Genomic DNA, 19,163 nt, shown 5'->3' on the forward strand with positions numbered 1-19,163 from the left:
GGTCCCTCATCTCTTTCCTTCCGGTCCATTTTCCCTTCTTTTCCCATTCTGTCCATCTTCACTTCCTTTCCCATCCGGTCTGTTATCTCTTGTCTTCCCTTCTGTTGCATCTTCAATTTCCTTCCCCTCACGTTCCTCTCCGTTCTTTTCCCATTAGGTCCCTCATCTCTTTGCTTCCGGTCCATTTACCCTTGTTTTGCCATCTGGTCCATCCTCCCTTCTTTTCCCTTCCCTTCCTGCCTTTCTTTCCCCACCCGGTCCATCTTCTCCATTTTTCCCAACCAGTCCATCCTCCCTTCCTTTCCCATCCTGTCTGTTATCTCTTCCCTTCCGTCTTCCCTTCTTTTCCCATCCGGTCCATCATATCTTCCCTTCAGGTCCATTTTGCCTTCTTTTCCCACCTGGTCCATCCTCCCTTCTTTTCAATTCCCGTCCATTTTCCCTTTCTTTCCCATCTGGTCCATGCTCCCTTCTTATCCTTTCCGGTCCATCTTCTGTTTCTTTCCCAACCTGTCCATGCTCCCTTCCTTTCTCATCCTGTCTGTTATCTCGTCTCTTCCCTTCCGTCTTCCCTTCTTTTCCCATCCGTTCCATCATATGTTCCCTTCCGGTCCATTTTCCCTTCTTTTCCCATCCGGTCCATCTTCCCTAAGCTTCCCATCCAGTCCATCTTCCATTATCTTCCTTTCTGGTACATGTTCCCTTCCCTTCCCATCCGCTCTGTGCTCCTTACCCTTCCTTTCGGTCCGCCTTGCCTTCTTTTCCCTTTGCTTCTGGTCCGCGCTCCAATTTCTTCTCTTGCCGTCTGTCTTTTCTTTCCTCCCATTCAGTTTAACCTGTTCTCCAGGCCGTCTTTCCTCCACTTTTGTTCCTGAACGTCTTCCCTCACTTCTGTTTTCCCTTCCTAACCGTCCAGCATCTCTTACCATCCCTGCCGGTCCATCTTCCCATAAGTTACTTTCCCTTCCTTTCCAGTCTGAGTTCCTTTGCTTCCCTTCCGGTCCATCCTCCCTTCTTTTCCCATCCTGTCCATCTTCCCTTCCTTTCCCATCCGGTCCATCATCTCTTCTCTTCCCTTCCGGTCCATCTTCCATTACCTTCCTTTCCTGTACATGTTCCCTTCCCTTCCCATCCGGTCTGTGGTCCATCCCCTTCCCTTTTGGTCTGCCTTTCCTTCTTTGCCCTTTGCTTCTGGTCTGTGCTCCCATCCCTTCAATTCCCTTGCCGTCCGTCTTTTCTTTCCTTCCATTCAGATTATTCTTCTGTTTTCCAGGCTGTCTTTCCCCCATTTGCCTTCCTGTTTTCCTTCGCTTCCTTGTTTCCTTCCGTTCCTGTCCATCATCTCTTACCTTCCCTGCCGGTCCATCTTCCCATAAGTTACTTCCCTTCCTTTCCGGTCTGAGTTCCTTTGCTTCCCATCCGGTCAATATTCCATTCCCTTCCCTTCCGGTCCATCCTCCCTTCTTTTCCCATCCTGTCCATCTTCCCTTCCTTTCCCATCCGGTCCATCTCTTCCCTTCTGTTCCGTCTTCAATTTTCTTCCCTTCCTGTCCATCTTCCCTTCTTTTCCCATCCGGTCCATCATATCTTCCCTTCAGGTCCATTTTGCCTTCTTTTCCCACCTGGTCCATCCTCCCTTCTTTTCAATTCCCGTCCATTTTCCCTTTCTTTCCCATCTGGTCCATGCTCCCTTCTTATCCTTTCCGGTCCATCTTCTGTTTCTTTCCCAACCTGTCCATGCTCCCTTCCTTTCTCATCCTGTCTGTTATCTCGTCTCTTCCCTTCCGTCTTCCCTTCTTTTCCCATCCGTTCCATCATATGTTCCCTTCCGGTCCATTTTCCCTTCTTTTCCCATCCAGTCCATCTTCCATTATCTTCCTTTCTGGTACATGTTCCCTTCCCTTCCCATCCGCTCTGTGCTCCTTACCCTTCCTTTCGGTCCGCCTTGCCTTCTTTTCCCTTCGCTTCTGGTCCGCGCTCCAATTTCTTCTCTTGCCGTCTGTCTTTTCTTTCCTCCCATTCAGTTTAACCTGTTCTCCAGGCCGTCTTTCCTCCACTTTTGTTCCTGAACGTCTTCCCTCACTTCTGTTTTCCCTTCCTAACCGTCCAGCATCTCTTACCATCCCTGCCGGTCCATCTTCCCATAAGTTACTTTCCCTTCCTTTCCAGTCTGAGTTCCTTTGCTTCCCTTCCGGTCCATCCTCCCTTCTTTTCCCATCCTGTCCATCTTCTCTTCCTTTCCCATCCGGTCCATCATCTCTTCTCTTCCCTTCCGTTCCATCTTCCATTACCTTCCTTTCCTGTACATGTTCCCTTCCCTTCCCATCCGGTCTGTGGTCCATCCCCTTCCCTTTTGGTCTGCCTTTCCTTCTTTGCCCTTTGCTTCTGGTCTGTGCTCCCATCCCTTCAATTCCCTTGCCGTCCGTCTTTTCTTTCCTTCCATTCAGATTATTCTTCTGTTTTCCAGGCTGTCTTTCCCCCATTTGCCTTCCTGTTTTCCTTCGCTTCCTTGTTTCCTTCCATTCCTGTCCATCATCTCTTACCTTCCCTGCCGGTCCATCTTCCCATAAGTTACTTCCCTTCCTTTCTGGTCTGAGTTCCTTTGCTTCCCATCCGGTCAATATTCCATTCCCTTCCCTTCCGGTCCATCCTCCCTTCTTTTCCCATCCTGTCCATCTTCCCTTCCTTTCCCATCCGGTCCATCTCTTCCCTTCTGTTCCGTCTTCAATTTTCTTCCCTTCCTGTCCATCTTCCCTTCTTTTCCCATCTGGTCCATCCTCCCTTCTTTCCCTTCCCTTCCTTTCTTTCTATTCCCTTCCCGTCCATCTTCTCCATCTTTCCCAACCGGTCCATCTTCCCTTCCTTTCCCATCCGGTCCATCTCTTCCCTTCTGTTCCATTTTCAATTTTCATCCCTTCCTGTCCATCTTCCCTTCTTTTCCCATCTGGTCCATCCTCCCTTCTTTTCCCTTCCTGTCCATCTTCCCTTCCTTTCCTATCCGGTCCATCTCTTCCCTTCTGTTCCGTCTTCAATATCCTTCCCTTCCTGTCCATCTTCCCTTCTTTTCCCATCCGGTCCCTCATCTCTTTCCTTCCGGTCCATTTTCCCTTCTTTTCCCATTCTGTCCATCTTCACTTCCTTTCCCATCCGGTCTGTTATCTCTTGTCTTCCCTTCTGTTGCATCTTCAATTTCCTTCCCCTCACGTTCCTCTCCGTTCTTTTCCCATTAGGTCCCTCATCTCTTTGCTTCCGGTCCATTTACCCTTGTTTTGCCATCTGGTCCATCCTCCCTTCTTTTTTTTTTTTTTTTTTTTTTTTAATAGCATATCCATACATTATTCTCAAAATGATTCAACTTAGCAATTCACATTTATGAATATTTTCATCTATAACCCAATTAAAATAGACTACATAGCTTGCCACATAAACATGTACATGTGTATCAGGTAACACATAAAACAAAACAACTTTTGTAACAGCTACTTGACAATTCTCTTGAGTGTGTTAACATTACCAATCGTTTAGAATTACATTTTGCTTTTAATAATATGAATAAACCATACCTATAGTTTACTATCAAACTTTAGCAATGCCCCCCTTTTTTTTTTTTTTTTTTTTTTAGATCAGTTGTCTGTCCTACCATTAAATAACTTTACCAACTGAAAGATACAACCTTTGAAACACATTCTTCTGACTTTGAGGCTGCTAGGGGCCCATCTAGAAATCCCAAAACCAGAAGAATTAAGCCTATTTAATATGCCAAGAGGCCTTAAAACATCTAATTGAAGATTCATCATTATAATGTTCATTCATTTAGTCAGACTGATTTGAATGCTAACATGTTAAGAAATTTTTATCACTTAGAAATGATCACCCAAACATTTCAAAGTAAATACATATCAGAAAATACCCTTGAAAATATAGCTCTTGATAAAATCATATAACTTTTTAAGAATTGTAACAAATTCAGTGGTTGGAACAAAAATAGAGCTTACTGAAGGTGGATAGACAATTGACAAAGTTACCAATTAAGCAGAGATTATCTAAAATTCAATGCTTCAATTTTTTAACAGCTTTCAAAATTAGAGATACAGGTATTTTTATTTTTAGATATTTACTAGCATTTTTATGTATACACACTTCAAAAAACTTTTTGAACAGATATCAATTCTAACATCAGCATGTATTAAGTATTAACGTTAAAAACTTAAACAATGTTATAATAATATCTTTAAAATTATGGCCAATTATATATAAGGCTTACAAGGTTCATTTCTTTTTTTTTTTTTTTTTAAATATAATTTATTTTTATATTCTTTACATACTTAGTTAGAGTAAGAAGGTTCAAGGGCTACAGGAAAGTGGATAATACTAGTATGTTTTCCATATTGTTACCTTCATGTTTAAAAGGGGGGTATTAAGGGAGAAGGCCCACCCAATTTCCCACCCTCCCCAAGTCCCGGATGTAGGGCATGCTCTGAGGTTCTTGCTCGAGTGGTTTTGATGTTGCAACAGTCATGAATCGCTGTCAATCTCGCCACTCCAAGCACTATGAGGTCTTTGAAAAATCCACTGATTGACATAGTCCATCCTCCCTTCTTTTCCCTTCCCTTCCTGCCTTTCTTTCCCCACCCGGTCCATCTTCTCCATTTTTCCCAACCAGTCCATCCTCCCTTCCTTTCCCATCCTGTCTGTTATCTCTTCCCTTCCGTCTTCCCTTCTTTTCCCATCCGGTCCATCATATCTTCCCTTCAGGTCCATTTTGCCTTCTTTTCCCACCTGGTCCATCCTCCCTTCTTTTCAATTCCCGTCCATTTTCCCTTTCTTTCCCATCTGGTCCATGCTCCCTTCTTATCCTTTCCGGTCCATCTTCTGTTTCTTTCCCAACCTGTCCATGCTCCCTTCCTTTCTCATCCTGTCTGTTATCTCGTCTCTTCCCTTCCGTCTTCCCTTCTTTTCCCATCCGTTCCATCATATGTTCCCTTCCGGTCCATTTTCCCTTCTTTTCCCATCCGGTCCATCTTCCCTAAGCTTCCCATCCAGTCCATCTTCCATTATCTTCCTTTCCTGTACATGTTCCCTTCCCTTCCCATCCGCTCTGTGCTCCTTACCCTTCCTTTCGGTCCGCCTTGCCTTCTTTTCCCTTCGCTTCTGGTCCGTGCTCCAATTTCTTCTCTTGCCGTCTGTCTTTTCTTTCCTCCCATTCAGTTTAACCTGTTCTCCAGGCCGTCTTTCCTTCATTTTTGTCCTGAACGTCTTCCCTCACTTCTGTTTTCCCTTCCTTTCCCGTCCAGCATCTCTTACCATCCCTGCCGGTCCATCTTCCCATAAGTTACTTTCCCTTCCTTTCCAGTCTGAGTTCCTTTGCTTCCCTTCCGGTCCATCCTCCCTTCTTTTCCCATCCTGTCCATTTTCCCTTCCTTTCCCATCCGGTCCATCATCTCTTCTCTTCCCTTCCGTTCCATCTTCCATTACCTTCCTTTCCTGTACATGTTCCCTTCCCTTCCCATCCGGTCTGTGGTCCATCCCCTTCCCTTTTGGTCTGCCTTTCCTTCTTTGCCCTTCGCTTCTGGTCTGTGCTCCCATCCCTTCAATTCCCTTGCCGTCCGTCTTTTCTTTCCTTCCATTCAGATTATTCTTCTGTTTTCCAGGCTGTCTTTCCCCCATTTGCCTTCCTGTTTTCCTTCGCTTCCTTGTTTCCTTCCGTTCCTGTCCATCATCTCTTACCTTCCCTGCCGGTCCATCTTCCCATAAGTTACTTCCCTTCCTTTCCGGTCTGAGTTCCTTTGCTTCCCATCCGGTCAATATTCCATTCCCTTCCCTTCCGGTCCATCCTGCCTTCTTTTCCCATCCTGTCCATCTTCCCTTCCTTTCCCATCCGGTCCATCTCTTCCCTTCTGTTCCGTCTTCAATTTTCTTCCCTTCCTGTCCATCTTCCCTTCTTTTCCCATCTGGTCCATCCTCCCTTCTTTTCCCTTCCCTTCCTTTCTTTCTATTCCCTTCCCGTCCATCTTCTCCATCTTTCCCAACCGGTCCATCTTCCCTTCCTTTCCCATCCGGTCCATCTCTTCCCTTCTGTTCCATTTTCAATTTTCATCCCTTCCTGTCCATCTTCCCTTCTTTTCCCATCTGGTCCATCCTCCCTTCTTTTCCCTTCCTGTCCATCTTCCCTTCCTTTCCTATCCGGTCCATCTCTTCCCTTCTGTTCCGTCTTCAATATCCTTCCCTTCCTGTCCATCTTCCCTTCTTTTCCCATCCGGTCCCTCATCTCTTTCCTTCCGGTCCATTTTCCCTTCTTTTCCCATTCTGTCCATCTTCACTTCCTTTCCCATCCGGTCTGTTATCTCTTGTCTTCCCTTCTGTTGCATCTTCAATTTCCTTCCCCTCACGTTCCTCTCCGTTCTTTTCCCATTAGGTCCCTCATCTCTTTGCTTCCGGTCCATTTACCCTTGTTTTGCCATCTGGTCCATCCTCCCTTCTTTTCCCTTCCCTTCCTGCCTTTCTTTCCCCACCCGGTCCATCTTCTCCATTTTTCCCAACCAGTCCATCCTCCCTTCCTTTCCCATCCTGTCTGTTATCTCTTCCCTTCCGTCTTCCCTTCTTTTCCCATCCGGTCCATCATATCTTCCCTTCAGGTCCATTTTGCCTTCTTTTCCCACCTGGTCCATCCTCCCTTCTTTTCAATTCCCGTCCATTTTCCCTTTCTTTCCCATCTGGTCCATGCTCCCTTCTTATCCTTTCCGGTCCATCTTCTGTTTCTTTCCCAACCTGTCCATGCTCCCTTCCTTTCTCATCCTGTCTGTTATCTCGTCTCTTCCCTTCCGTCTTCCCTTCTTTTCCCATCCGTTCCATCATATGTTCCCTTCCGGTCCATTTTCCCTTCTTTTCCCATCCAGTCCATCTTCCATTATCTTCCTTTCTGGTACATGTTCCCTTCCCTTCCCATCCGCTCTGTGCTCCTTACCCTTCCTTTCGGTCCGCCTTGCCTTCTTTTCCCTTCGCTTCTGGTCCGTGCTCCAATTTCTTCTCTTGCCGTCTGTCTTTTCTTTCCTCCCATTCAGTTTAACCTGTTCTCCAGGCCGTCTTTCCTCCACTTTTGTTCCTGAACGTCTTCCCTCACTTCTGTTTTCCCTTCCTAACCGTCCAGCATCTCTTACCATCCCTGCCGGTCCATCTTCCCATAAGTTACTTTCCCTTCCTTTCCAGTCTGAGTTCCTTTGCTTCCCTTCCGGTCCATCCTCCCTTCTTTTCCCATCCTGTCCATCTTCTCTTCCTTTCCCATCCGGTCCATCATCTCTTCTCTTCCCTTCCGTTCCATCTTCCATTACCTTCCTTTCCTGTACATGTTCCCTTCCCTTCCCATCCGGTCTGTGGTCCATCCCCTTCCCTTTTGGTCTGCCTTTCCTTCTTTGCCCTTTGCTTCTGGTCTGTGCTCCCATCCCTTCAATTCCCTTGCCGTCCGTCTTTTCTTTCCTTCCATTCAGATTATTCTTCTGTTTTCCAGGCTGTCTTTCCCCCATTTGCCTTCCTGTTTTCCTTCGCTTCCTTGTTTCCTTCCATTCCTGTCCATCATCTCTTACCTTCCCTGCCGGTCCATCTTCCCATAAGTTACTTCCCTTCCTTTCTGGTCTGAGTTCCTTTGCTTCCCATCCGGTCAATATTCCATTCCCTTCCCTTCCGGTCCATCCTCCCTTCTTTTCCCATCCTGTCCATCTTCCCTTCCTTTCCCATCCGGTCCATCTCTTCCCTTCTGTTCCGTCTTCAATTTTCTTCCCTTCCTGTCCATCTTCCCTTCTTTTCCCATCTGGTCCATCCTCCCTTCTTTCCCTTCCCTTCCTTTCTTTCTATTCCCTTCCCGTCCATCTTCTCCATCTTTCCCAACCGGTCCATCTTCCCTTCCTTTCCCATCCGGTCCATCTCTTCCCTTCTGTTCCATTTTCAATTTTCATCCCTTCCTGTCCATCTTCCCTTCTTTTCCCATCTGGTCCATCCTCCCTTCTTTTCCCTTCCTGTCCATCTTCCCTTCCTTTCCTATCCGGTCCATCTCTTCCCTTCTGTTCCGTCTTCAATATCCTTCCCTTCCTGTCCATCTTCCCTTCTTTTCCCATCCGGTCCCTCATCTCTTTCCTTCCGGTCCATTTTCCCTTCTTTTCCCATTCTGTCCATCTTCACTTCCTTTCCCATCCGGTCTGTTATCTCTTGTCTTCCCTTCTGTTGCATCTTCAATTTCCTTCCCCTCACGTTCCTCTCCGTTCTTTTCCCATTAGGTCCCTCATCTCTTTGCTTCCGGTCCATTTACCCTTGTTTTGCCATCTGGTCCATCCTCCCTTCTTTTCCCTTCCCTTCCTGCCTTTCTTTCCCCACCCGGTCCATCTTCTCCATTTTTCCCAACCTGTCCATGCTCCCTTCCTTTCTCATCCTGTCTGTTATCTCGTCTCTTCCCTTCCGTCTTCCCTTCTTTTCCCATCCGTTCCATCATATGTTCCCTTCCGGTCCATTTTCCCTTCTTTTCCCATCCAGTCCATCTTCCATTATCTTCCTTTCTGGTACATGTTCCCTTCCCTTCCCATCCGCTCTGTGCTCCTTACCCTTCCTTTCGGTCCGCCTTGCCTTCTTTTCCCTTCGCTTCTGGTCCGTGCTCCAATTTCTTCTCTTGCCGTCTGTCTTTTCTTTCCTCCCATTCAGTTTAACCTGTTCTCCAGGCCGTCTTTCCTCCACTTTTGTTCCTGAACGTCTTCCCTCACTTCTGTTTTCCCTTCCTAACCGTCCAGCATCTCTTACCATCCCTGCCGGTCCATCTTCCCATAAGTTACTTTCCCTTCCTTTCCAGTCTGAGTTCCTTTGCTTCCCTTCCGGTCCATCCTCCCTTCTTTTCCCATCCTGTCCATCTTCTCTTCCTTTCCCATCCGGTCCATCATCTCTTCTCTTCCCTTCCGTTCCATCTTCCATTACCTTCCTTTCCTGTACATGTTCCCTTCCCTTCCCATCCGGTCTGTGGTCCATCCCCTTCCCTTTTGGTCTGCCTTTCCTTCTTTGCCCTTTGCTTCTGGTCTGTGCTCCCATCCCTTCAATTCCCTTGCCGTCCGTCTTTTCTTTCCTTCCATTCAGATTATTCTTCTGTTTTCCAGGCTGTCTTTCCCCCATTTGCCTTCCTGTTTTCCTTCGCTTCCTTGTTTCCTTCCATTCCTGTCCATCATCTCTTACCTTCCCTGCCGGTCCATCTTCCCATAAGTTACTTCCCTTCCTTTCCGGTCTGAGTTCCTTTGCTTCCCATCCGGTCAATATTCCATTCCCTTCCCTTCCGGTCCATCCTCCCTTCTTTTCCCATCCTGTCCATCTTCCCTTCCTTTCCCATCCGGTCCATCTCTTCCCTTCTGTTCCGTCTTCAATTTTCTTCCCTTCCTGTCCATCTTCCCTTCTTTTCCCATCTGGTCCATCCTCCCTTCTTTCCCTTCCCTTCCTTTCTTTCTATTCCCTTCCCGTCCATCTTCTCCATCTTTCCCAACCGGTCCATCTTCCCTTCCTTTCCCATCCGGTCCATCTCTTCCCTTCTGTTCCATTTTCAATTTTCATCCCTTCCTGTCCATCTTCCCTTCTTTTCCCATCTGGTCCATCCTCCCTTCTTTTCCCTTCCTGTCCATCTTCCCTTCCTTTCCCATCCGGTCCATCTCTTCCCTTCTGTTCCGTCTTCAATTTTCTTCCCTTCCTGTCCATCTTCCCTTCTTTTCCCATCTGGTCCATCCTCCCTTCTTTTCCCTTCCCTTCCTTTCTTTCTATTCCCTTCCCGTCCATCTTCTCCATCTTTCCCAACCGGTCCATCTTCCCTTCCTTTCCCATCCGGTCCATCTCTTCCCTTCTGTTCCATTTTCAATTTTCATCCCTTCCTGTCCATCTTCCCTTCTTTTCCCATCTGGTCCATCCTCCCTTCTTTTCCCTTCCTGTCCATCTTCCCTTCCTTTCCTATCCGGTCCATCTCTTCCCTTCTGTTCCGTCTTCAATATCCTTCCCTTCCTGTCCATCTTCCCTTCTTTTCCCATCCGGTCCCTCATCTCTTTCCTTCCGGTCCATTTTCCCTTCTTTTCCCATTCTGTCCATCTTCACTTCCTTTCCCATCCGGTCTGTTATCTCTTGTCTTCCCTTCTGTTGCATCTTCAATTTCCTTCCCCTCACGTTCCTCTCCGTTCTTTTCCCATTAGGTCCCTCATCTCTTTGCTTCCGGTCCATTTACCCTTGTTTTGCCATCTGGTCCATCCTCCCTTCTTTTCCCTTCCCTTCCTGCCTTTCTTTCCCCACCCGGTCCATCTTCTCCATTTTTCCCAACCAGTCCATCCTCCCTTCCTTTCCCATCCTGTCTGTTATCTCTTCCCTTCCGTCTTCCCTTCTTTTCCCATCCGGTCCATCATATCTTCCCTTCAGGTCCATTTTGCCTTCTTTTCCCACCTGGTCCATCCTCCCTTCTTTTCAATTCCCGTCCATTTTCCCTTTCTTTCCCATCTGGTCCATGCTCCCTTCTTATCCTTTCCGGTCCATCTTCTGTTTCTTTCCCAACCTGTCCATGCTCCCTTCCTTTCTCATCCTGTCTGTTATCTCGTCTCTTCCCTTCCGTCTTCCCTTCTTTTCCCATCCGTTCCATCATATGTTCCCTTCCGGTCCATTTTCCCTTCTTTTCCCATCCGGTCCATCTTCCCTAAGCTTCCCATCCAGTCCATCTTCCATTATCTTCCTTTCTGGTACATGTTCCCTTCCCTTCCCATCCGCTCTGTGCTCCTTACCCTTCCTTTCGGTCCGCCTTGCCTTCTTTTCCCTTTGCTTCTGGTCCGCGCTCCAATTTCTTCTCTTGCCGTCTGTCTTTTCTTTCCTCCCATTCAGTTTAACCTGTTCTCCAGGCCGTCTTTCCTCCACTTTTGTTCCTGAACGTCTTCCCTCACTTCTGTTTTCCCTTCCTAACCGTCCAGCATCTCTTACCATCCCTGCCGGTCCATCTTCCCATAAGTTACTTTCCCTTCCTTTCCAGTCTGAGTTCCTTTGCTTCCCTTCCGGTCCATCCTCCCTTCTTTTCCCATCCTGTCCATCTTCCCTTCCTTTCCCATCCGGTCCATCATCTCTTCTCTTCCCTTCCGGTCCATCTTCCATTACCTTCCTTTCCTGTACATGTTCCCTTCCCTTCCCATCCGGTCTGTGGTCCATCCCCTTCCCTTTTGGTCTGCCTTTCCTTCTTTGCCCTTTGCTTCTGGTCTGTGCTCCCATCCCTTCAATTCCCTTGCCGTCCGTCTTTTCTTTCCTTCCATTCAGATTATTCTTCTGTTTTCCAGGCTGTCTTTCCCCCATTTGCCTTCCTGTTTTCCTTCGCTTCCTTGTTTCCTTCCGTTCCTGTCCATCATCTCTTACCTTCCCTGCCGGTCCATCTTCCCATAAGTTACTTCCCTTCCTTTCCGGTCTGAGTTCCTTTGCTTCCCATCCGGTCAATATTCCATTCCCTTCCCTTCCGGTCCATCCTCCCTTCTTTTCCCATCCTGTCCATCTTCCCTTCCTTTCCCATCCGGTCCATCTCTTCCCTTCTGTTCCGTCTTCAATTTTCTTCCCTTCCTGTCCATCTTCCCTTCTTTTCCCATCCGGTCCATCATATCTTCCCTTCAGGTCCATTTTGCCTTCTTTTCCCACCTGGTCCATCCTCCCTTCTTTTCAATTCCCGTCCATTTTCCCTTTCTTTCCCATCTGGTCCATGCTCCCTTCTTATCCTTTCCGGTCCATCTTCTGTTTCTTTCCCAACCTGTCCATGCTCCCTTCCTTTCTCATCCTGTCTGTTATCTCGTCTCTTCCCTTCCGTCTTCCCTTCTTTTCCCATCCGTTCCATCATATGTTCCCTTCCGGTCCATTTTCCCTTCTTTTCCCATCCAGTCCATCTTCCATTATCTTCCTTTCTGGTACATGTTCCCTTCCCTTCCCATCCGCTCTGTGCTCCTTACCCTTCCTTTCGGTCCGCCTTGCCTTCTTTTCCCTTCGCTTCTGGTCCGCGCTCCAATTTCTTCTCTTGCCGTCTGTCTTTTCTTTCCTCCCATTCAGTTTAACCTGTTCTCCAGGCCGTCTTTCCTCCACTTTTGTTCCTGAACGTCTTCCCTCACTTCTGTTTTCCCTTCCTAACCGTCCAGCATCTCTTACCATCCCTGCCGGTCCATCTTCCCATAAGTTACTTTCCCTTCCTTTCCAGTCTGAGTTCCTTTGCTTCCCTTCCGGTCCATCCTCCCTTCTTTTCCCATCCTGTCCATCTTCTCTTCCTTTCCCATCCGGTCCATCATCTCTTCTCTTCCCTTCCGTTCCATCTTCCATTACCTTCCTTTCCTGTACATGTTCCCTTCCCTTCCCATCCGGTCTGTGGTCCATCCCCTTCCCTTTTGGTCTGCCTTTCCTTCTTTGCCCTTTGCTTCTGGTCTGTGCTCCCATCCCTTCAATTCCCTTGCCGTCCGTCTTTTCTTTCCTTCCATTCAGATTATTCTTCTGTTTTCCAGGCTGTCTTTCCCCCATTTGCCTTCCTGTTTTCCTTCGCTTCCTTGTTTCCTTCCATTCCTGTCCATCATCTCTTACCTTCCCTGCCGGTCCATCTTCCCATAAGTTACTTCCCTTCCTTTCTGGTCTGAGTTCCTTTGCTTCCCATCCGGTCAATATTCCATTCCCTTCCCTTCCGGTCCATCCTCCCTTCTTTTCCCATCCTGTCCATCTTCCCTTCCTTTCCCATCCGGTCCATCTCTTCCCTTCTGTTCCGTCTTCAATTTTCTTCCCTTCCTGTCCATCTTCCCTTCTTTTCCCATCTGGTCCATCCTCCCTTCTTTCCCTTCCCTTCCTTTCTTTCTATTCCCTTCCCGTCCATCTTCTCCATCTTTCCCAACCGGTCCATCTTCCCTTCCTTTCCCATCCGGTCCATCTCTTCCCTTCTGTTCCATTTTCAATTTTCATCCCTTCCTGTCCATCTTCCCTTCTTTTCCCATCTGGTCCATCCTCCCTTCTTTTCCCTTCCTGTCCATCTTCCCTTCCTTTCCTATCCGGTCCATCTCTTCCCTTCTGTTCCGTCTTCAATATCCTTCCCTTCCTGTCCATCTTCCCTTCTTTTCCCATCCGGTCCCTCATCTCTTTCCTTCCGGTCCATTTTCCCTTCTTTTCCCATTCTGTCCATCTTCACTTCCTTTCCCATCCGGTCTGTTATCTCTTGTCTTCCCTTCTGTTGCATCTTCAATTTCCTTCCCCTCACGTTCCTCTCCGTTCTTTTCCCATTAGGTCCCTCATCTCTTTGCTTCCGGTCCATTTACCCTTGTTTTGCCATCTGGTCCATCCTCCCTTCTTTTTTTTTTTTTTTTTTTTTTTTAATAGCATATCCATACATTATTCTCAAAATGATTCAACTTAGCAATTCACATTTATGAATATTTTCATCTATAACCCAATTAAAATAGACTACATAGCTTGCCACATAAACATGTACATGTGTATCAGGTAACACATAAAACAAAACAACTTTTGTAACAGCTACTTGACAATTCTCTTGAGTGTGTTAACATTACCAATCGTTTAGAATTACATTTTGCTTTTAATAATATGAATAAACCATACCTATAGTTTACTATCAAACTTTAGCAATGCCCCCCTTTTTTTTTTTTTTTTTTTTTTTAGATCAGTTGTCTGTCCTACCATTAAATAACTTTACCAACTGAAAGATACAACCTTTGAAACACATTCTTCTGACTTTGAGGCTGCTAGGGGCCCATCTAGAAATCCCAAAACCAGAAGAATTAAGCCTATTTAATATGCCAAGAGGCCTTAAAACATCTAATTGAAGATTCATCAATATAATGTTCATTCATTTAGTCAGACTGATTTGAATGCTAACATGTTAAGAAATTTTTATCACTTAGAAATGATCACCCAAACATTTCAAAGTAAATACATATCAGAAAATACCCTTGAAAATATAGCTCTTGATAAAATCATATAACTTTTTAAGAATTGTAACAAATTCAGTGGTTGGAACAAAAATAGAGCTTACTGAAGGTGGATAGACAATTGACAAAGTTACCAATTAAGCAGAGATTATCTAAAATTCAATGCTTCAATTTTTTAACAGCTTTCAAAATTAGAGATACAGGTATTTTTATTTTTAGATATTTACTAGCATTTTTATGTATACACACTTCAAAAAACTTTTTGAACAGATATCAATTCTAACATCAGCATGTATTAAGTATTAACGTTAAAAACTTAAACAATGTTATAATAATATCTTTAAAATTATGGCCAATTATATATAAGGCTTACAAGGTTCATTTCTTTTTTTTTTTTTTTTTAAATATAATTTATTTTTATATTCTTTACATACTTAGTTAGAGTAAGAAGGTTCAAGGGCTACAGGAAAGTGGATAATACTAGTATGTTTTCCATATTGTTACCTTCATGTTTAAAAGGGGGGTATTAAGGGAGAAGGCCCACCCAATTTCCCACCCTCCCCAAGTCCCGGATGTAGGGCATGCTCTGAGGTTCTTGCTCGAGTGGTTTTGATGTTGCAACAGTCATGAATCGCTGTCAATCTCGCCACTCCAAGCACTATGAGGTCTTTGAAAAATCCACTGATTGACATAGTCCATCCTCCCTTCTTTTCCCTTCCCTTCCTGCCTTTCTTTCCCCACCCGGTCCATCTTCTCCATTTTTCCCAACCAGTCCATCCTCCCTTCCTTTCCCATCCTGTCTGTTATCTCTTCCCTTCCGTCTTCCCTTCTTTTCCCATCCGGTCCATCATATCTTCCCTTCAGGTCCATTTTGCCTTCTTTTCCCACCTGGTCCATCCTCCCTTCTTTTCAATTCCCGTCCATTTTCCCTTTCTTTCCCATCTGGTCCATGCTCCCTTCTTATCCTTTCCGGTCCATCTTCTGTTTCTTTCCCAACCTGTCCATGCTCCCTTCCTTTCTCATCCTGTCTGTTATCTCGTCTCTTCCCTTCCGTCTTCCCTTCTTTTCCCATCCGTTCCATCATATGTTCCCTTCCGGTCCATTTTCCCTTCTTTTCCCATCCGGTCCATCTTCCCTAAGCTTCCCATCCAGTCCATCTTCCATTATCTTCCTTTCCTGTACATGTTCCCTTCCCTTCCCATCCGCTCTGTGCTCCTTACCCTTCCTTTCGGTCCGCCTTGCCTTCTTTTCCCTTCGCTTCTGGTCCGTGCTCCAATTTCTTCTCTTGCCGTCTGTCTTTTCTTTCCTCCCATTCAGTTTAACCTGTTCTCCAGGCCGTCTTTCCTTCATTTTTGTCCTGAACGTCTTCCCTCACTTCTGTTTTCCCTTCCTTTCCCGTCCAGCATCTCTTACCATCCCTGCCGGTCCATCTTCCCATAAGTTACTTTCCCTTCCTTTCCAGTCTGAGTTCCTTTGCTTCCCTTCCGGTCCACCCTCCCTTCTTTTCCCATCCTGTCCATTTTCCCTTCCTTTCCCATCCGGTCCATCATCTCTTCTCTTCCCTTCTGTTCCATCTTCCATTACCTTCCTTTCCTGTACATGTTCCCTTCCCTTCCCATCCGGTCTGTGGTCCATCCCCTTCCCTTTTGGTCTGCCTTTCCTTCTTTGCCCTTCGCTTCTGGTCTGTGCTCCCATCCCTTCAATTCCCTTGCCGTCCGTCTTTTCTTTCCTTCCATTCAGATTATTCTTCTGTTTTCCAGGCTGTCTTTCCCCCATTTGCCTTCCTGTTTTCCTTCGCTTCCTTGTTTCCTTCCATTCCTGTCCATCATCTCTTACCTTCCCTGCCGGTCCATCTTCCCATAAGTTACTTCCCTTCCTTTCCGGTCTGAGTTCCTTTGCTTCCCATCCGGTCAATATTCCATTCCCTTCCCTTCCGGTCCATCCTCCCTTCTTTTCCCATCCTGTCCATCTTCCCTTCCTTTCCCATCCGGTCCATCTCTTCCCTTCTGTTCCGTCTTCAATTTTCTTCCCTTCCTGTCCATCTTCCCTTCTTTTCCCATCTGGTCCATCCTCCCTTCTTTTCCCTTCCCTTCCTTTCTTTCTATTCCCTTCCCGTCCATCTTCTCCATCTTTCCCAACCGGTCCATCTTCCCTTCCTTTCCCATCCGGTCCATCTCTTCCCTTCTGTTCCATTTTCAATTTTCATCCCTTCCTGTCCATCTTCCCTTCTTTTCCCATCTGGTCCATCCTCCCTTCTTTTCCCTTCCTGTCCATCTTCCCTTCCTTTCCTATCCGGTCCATCTCTTCCCTTCTGTTCCGTCTTCAATATCCTTCCCTTCCTGTCCATCTTCCCTTCTTTTCCCATCCGGTCCCTCATCTCTTTCCTTCCGGTCCATTTTCCCTTCTTTTCCCATTCTGTCCATCTTCACTTCCTTTCCCATCCGGTCTGTTATCTCTTGTCTTCCCTTCTGTTGCATCTTCAATTTCCTTCCCCTCACGTTCCTCTCCGTTCTTTTCCCATTAGGTCCCTCATCTCTTTGCTTCCGGTCCATTTACCCTTGTTTTGCCATCTGGTCCATCCTCCCTTCTTTTCCCTTCCCTTCCTGCCTTTCTTTCCCCACCCGGTCCATCTTCTCCATTTTTCCCAACCAGTCCATCCTCCCTTCCTTTCCCATCCTGTCTGTTATCTCTTCCCTTCCGTCTTCCCTTCTTTTCCCATCCGGTCCATCATATCTTCCCTTCAGGTCCATTTTGCCTTCTTTTCCCACCTGGTCCATCCTCCCTTCTTTTCAATTCCCGTCCATTTTCCCTTTCTTTCCCATCTGGTCCATGCTCCCTTCTTATCCTTTCCGGTCCATCTTCTGTTTCTTTCCCAACCTGTCCATGCTCCCTTCCTTTCTCATCCTGTCTGTTATCTCGTCTCTTCCCTTCCGTCTTCCCTTCTTTTCCCATCCGTTCCATCATATCTTCCCTTCCGGTCCATTTTCCCTTCTTTTCCCATCCGGTCCATCTTCCCTAAGCTTCCCATCCAGTCCATCTTCCATTATCTTCCTTTCCTGTACATGTTCCCTTCCCTTCCCATCCGCTCTGTGCTCCTTACCCTTCCTTTCGGTCCGCCTTGCCTTCTTTTCCCTTCGCTTCTGGTCCGTGCTCCAATTTCTTCTCTTGCCGTCTGTCTTTTCTTTCCTCCCATTCAGTTTAACCTGTTCTCCAGGCCGTCTTTCCTTCATTTTTGTCCTGAACGTCTTCCCTCACTTCTGTTTTCCCTTCCTTTCCCGTCCAGCATCTCTTACCATCCCTGCCGGTCCATCTTCCCATAAGTTACTTTCCCTTCCTTTCCAGTCTGAGTTCCTTTGCTTCCCTTCCGGTCCACCCTCCCTTCTTTTCCCATCCTGTCCATTTTCCCTTCCTTTCCCATCCGGTCCATCATCTCTTCTCTTCCCTTCTGTTCCATCTTCCATTACCTTCCTTTCCTGTACATGTTCCCTTCCCTTCCCATCCGGTCTGTGGTCCATCCCCTTCCCTTTTGGTCTGCCTTTCCTTCTTTGCCCTTCGCTTCTGGTCTGTGCTCCCATCCCTTCAATTCCCTTGCCGTCCGTCTTTTCTTTCCTTCCATTCAGATTATTCTTCTGTTTTCCAGGCTGTCTTTCCCCCATTTGCCTTCCTGTTTTCCTTCGCTTCCTTGTTTCCTTCCATTCCTGTCCATCATCTCTTACCTTCCCTGCCGGTCCATCTTCCCATAAGTTACTTCCCTTCCTTTCCGGTCTGAGTTCCTTTGCTTCCCATCCGGTCAATATTCCATTCCCTTCCCTTCCGGTCCATCCTCCCTTCTTTTCCCATCCTGTCCATCTTCCCTTCCTTTCCCATCCGGTCCATCTCTTCCCTTCTGTTCCGTCTTCAATTTTCTTCCCTTCCTGTCCATCTTCCCTTCTTTTCCCATCTGGTCCATCCTCCCTTCTTTTCCCTTCCCTTCCTTTCTTTCTATTCCCTTCCCGTCCATCTTCTCCATCTTTCCCAACCGGTCCATCTTCCCTTCCTTTCCCATCCGGTCCATCTCTTCCCTTCTGTTCCATTTTCAATTTTCATCCCTTCCTGTCCATCTTCCCTTCTTTTCCCATCTGGTCCATCCTCCCTTCTTTTCCCTTCCTGTCCATCTTCCCTTCCTTTCCTATCCGGTCCATCTCTTCCCTTCTGTTCCGTCTTCAATATCCTTCCCTTCCTGTCCATCTTCCCTTCTTTTCCCATCCGGTCCCTCATCTCTTTCCTTCCGGTCCATTTTCCCTTTTCCCATTCTGTCCATCTTCACTTCCTTTCCCATCCGGTCTGTTATCTCTTGTCTTCCCTTCTGTTGCATCTTCAATTTCCTTCCCCTCACGTTCCTCTCCGTTCTTTTCCCATTAGGTCCCTCATCTCTTTGCTTCCGGTCCATTTACCCTTGTTTTGCCATCTGGTCCATCCTCCCTTCTTTTCCCTTCCCTTCCTGCCTTTCTTTCCCCACCCGGTCCATCTTCTCCATTTTTCCCAACCAGTCCATCCTCCCTTCCTTTCCCTTCCTGTCTGTTATCTCTTCCCTTCCGTCTTCCCTTCTTTTCCCATCCGGTCCATCATATCTTCCCTTCAGGTCCATTTTGCCTTCTTTTCCCACCTGGTCCATCCTCCCTTCTTTTCAATTCCCGTCCATTTTCCCTTTCTTTCCCATCTGGTCCATGCTCCCTTCTTATCCTTTCCGGTCCATCTTCTGTTTCTTTCCCAACCTGTCCATGCTCCCTTCCTTTCTCATCCTGTCTGTTATCTCGTCTCTTCCCTTCCGTCTTCCCTTCTTTTCCCATCCGTTCCATCATATGTTCCCTTCCGGTCCATTTTCCCTTCTTTTCCCATCCGGTCCATCTTCCCTAAGCTTCCCATCCAGTCCATCTTCCATTATCTTCCTTTCCTGTACATGTTCCCTTCCCTTCCCATCCGCTCTGTGCTCCTTACCCTTCCTTTCGGTCCGCCTTGCCTTCTTTTCCCTTCGCTTCTGGTCCGTGCTCCAATTTCTTCTCTTGCCGTCTGTCTTTTCTTTCCTCCCATTCAGTTTAACCTGTTCTCCAGGCCGTCTTTCCTTCATTTTTGTCCTGAACGTCTTCCCTCACTTCTGTTTTCCCTTCCTTTCCCGTCCAGCATCTCTTACCATCCCTGCCGGTCCATCTTCCCATAAGTTACTTTCCCTTCCTTTCCAGTCTGAGTTCCTTT

This window comes from Ochotona curzoniae, unplaced genomic scaffold (genome assembly GCF_017591425.1).
Source record: "Ochotona curzoniae isolate NIBS_2020 unplaced genomic scaffold, NIBS_Ocur_1.0 scaffold_4506, whole genome shotgun sequence".
NCBI classification, from domain to species: domain Eukaryota; kingdom Metazoa; phylum Chordata; class Mammalia; order Lagomorpha; family Ochotonidae; genus Ochotona; species Ochotona curzoniae.